A 3,244-nucleotide genomic window follows, 5' to 3' on the forward strand; every position below is an offset into this window, starting at 1 on the left:
TTGTTGAGGGGGGGTTAGGAGAGGTATTTGAGAGGTATTTGAGGGGGGGGGGGTTAGGAGTGGTATTTGAGGGGGGGGGGGTAGGAGGGGTTTGATGGTGGGGAGAGGGGTAGGAGAGGTTTGATGGTGGGGGGGGGGTAGGAGAGGTTGTTGAGGGGGGGCCGAGAGATTGTTGTGAAGGGCGTGTGTGCTTTTCCTCATTGTGGTCACGCCGTGATGGCTGCAGGACCAAGCGCCACGCCGTCCGAAGCGTTAATGAGCAGTGGCATGAGAGCAGCGCTGATTTATATATTTTCAGGTTCAAGCAGAATGATGTGCAACCAAGTGGTATTCGTTTATGATGACTGGGTTTGGGAAAAAGGCTTATTTCATGAAATCAGTGATAAAATTATCATTTGTACATTTGTAAAAGTTTAATTACAGAAAAATTGGAAAAATATTTATTTCAACAGGTTCGTAATGTAATATCCTATCGATTGGTGTATTTGGATTTTAATTTCATCTATAAATGACAAAGTTACAAGCGTTCAAAACCTAACACTCCTTCACCACACATATTTTTTGACTTGCACCCCAGTATAGTCGACAAAGACGTAGTTCTACGTCAAAAGGCTATAGAAAGAAGGTCGCTGCTTAGGTTGCCGAGAATACGTAAATTCCCCTACTTAAAATATGTACATTTAAAAACCATGCGTGACCACTAGACTGATGCAAAATTTGAAATTTTCGCTCCACAGTGCTCAAATGGTTCCAAATTGGGCCCTGATAAGCCTCCCAAAATTTGAACTCATTTAGTGAGAAACTGACTTGGCACAAACCATTTGAAGTTTATATGGGAATTACTATGGAGAAACCATAATTTCAGTTTATATCTATCTCAAAATTCACCAGTTCACTCTACTTTAGAAAATGATAGCTGAACTTGTTGAAAACCACTTTTCGATCAAACGTAAGGAACAAAAATTATTAATGATTCAAGTCCCTGATGTCTTATGATTATGCTCAATCAACTGTTCAGCAGGCAACATTGGTGTTTATGGCGCGTAGAATAGAGGACAAAAATCATGGCTACTATGTCACACTGCAGAATACAGTGTTGCCCACAATACAGTTGCTTAATCTTGCCATAAGATTATCAATCTCTTAAAAAATTAATAACTATTTAATTTGACGTTTGGATGAAAAATGATCTTCTGCAAAGTTGTAGCTGATAAAAATTCCCATAAGAATAGCAATAGAATGTGTTAACAGTACAATGTGTAAAAAGGCAAGAAGACAATGAACAAAAAGTTTTGTTTTCCCATAGTAATTTCCATGTAAACTTCAAATGGTTTGTGCCAAGTCAGTTTCTTATAAAATGAGTTTTCTCTTTTGGAGGCTAATCAGGACCCGATTTGGCACCGTTTGAGCACTGTGGAGCGAAAATTTCAAATTTTGCATCAGTCTAGTGACCACACATACTATTCATTTGCGTGTAAATTTCATGTGTACTTCTGAGTGGATTCTGTTTATGTGTGGTCAAATGAAAATCATGTGGAATTTCACATGGATATTTGTAAAGAAAATGTGTAAATTGTTTTGAATCAACCATAACCGAAACATTGAAATACTTGAAAATTTTAAGATAAAGTATAATAGTCAAAAATGCATGAAAAACAACAATTTTGTGTGGTTCTACGTCATACTGCGGTCGTGTCTAGGACACAACCCTTTACTTTTTTCCTGGAAATTTTTGTAAAATAAGCTAGAATTAAATAAAAACTACAAGGGACAGCCCAATGGGGTTGTACGCAATGATGACGTAGGACTTCGTGGTATGATATAATAAATATTTTTGTTAACTGCAGCAGGAGCTTGTGTTTTGTGTAGGAATAGGAATTTTAGCGGGGTTCTCTCTGTTTATACTCTTTAGTATGACTATGATTGCCCTGAAAAGAACCTTTTGATATGTTCAGAAAATTAACTCTTTTGGAAAATGCTGGTGGCCCTGAAAAGGACCGATGGTACTACATGCTTTGGAAGATGATGATGACGTGTAGGCAGCTGCGTATTCAGTGACGGCATCACGGATCACATTTTCTCGGCACACTTCGGGTTTCCTCGTACATCAGACCGGAGATGAGCTTGACACCACCACGTCGAGCCAGACGACGAAGGGCAGGCCCTGGATGTTATCACACGATGACTTGGCGACTCTTTTACCAAATCCTTTGCCACCCTTTCCACGACCAGCTATGTTTCCTGGTTGTTTACCGTTGAACCGGTGAATCGCAACTAATGCGAAGGCGTAGTAGTAGTAGTAGTAAAATTATAGTTATTTCTGTTGATTATGGTAGTATACATTTATTTACCATATTAATTGATTAGCCTTTTATTTTATGTTCATTAGTTTATTTGATAAGGCTCAACCGAATTAACTTTACTTTACAATACATCTTAAAACTCAAAAGGTACTCAAAAGGTACAACACAATAAACACTTTATCTTCAGCTATCCAAAAAGCCTCCTCCATCAGAACTGGAGCTGCTTCCAGTGGTTTCATTGTATGGCTGTTACGCCAACGGGGGTCAGAGCGCTTCCATTGCAGCAATGGACGCAAAACGTGGTCAACACTCAAACACTCATCACGAAACGGTTGCTTTCCAAAGTCGACGACGCATCGACCGAAACAACTGCTGATGAAGAACAATGCCGAGAAAACAGACGATCGCGTGGCACACATCGAGAGTGGCCTGCTTTTGTCGACAGCCGAGTGAACACTGAATTGATTAGCCTATCTGGCTCTTCATCTTTGTTAAATTTAATATTTGCGTTATTCAAATAGTTTACAGAATACCCCTTTGGGGTACTATAACCTACCTAACTACGAGTATAACTTAACCTAACGTGCTAGATCACGTATGATCTGATGATTTGATCTCAGACAGGTGACTCTGAACCTTTCCAGGATAAATACTCTCCGTTCTTCTAATATTTGAATTCCAGCCAGGAAGTGGATCTCAGAATTTCTAGTCCGCGGGGACTGTTAAGGACCATCCTAAGGATCTTGTTCTGGATCCTTTGGAGTTTAAGGTGATGGCATTTTGCACAACTCTCCCATATTGGCATACCGTACTCGATTACAGGAAGGATGATTTGTTTGTAGACAACAAGCTTATTTTTCAGGGACAGGGTTGACTTCCTGTTGATAAGTGGATACAACGATCTTATCAAGATGTTGCACTTGGTTTTTGTTTTGTCAACG

This window comes from Ochlerotatus camptorhynchus, unplaced genomic scaffold (genome assembly GCF_037179485.1).
Source record: "Ochlerotatus camptorhynchus isolate MF236.1 unplaced genomic scaffold, CSIRO-AGI_Acam_v1.1 ptg000495l, whole genome shotgun sequence".
Lineage (NCBI taxonomy): Eukaryota > Metazoa > Arthropoda > Insecta > Diptera > Culicidae > Ochlerotatus > Ochlerotatus camptorhynchus.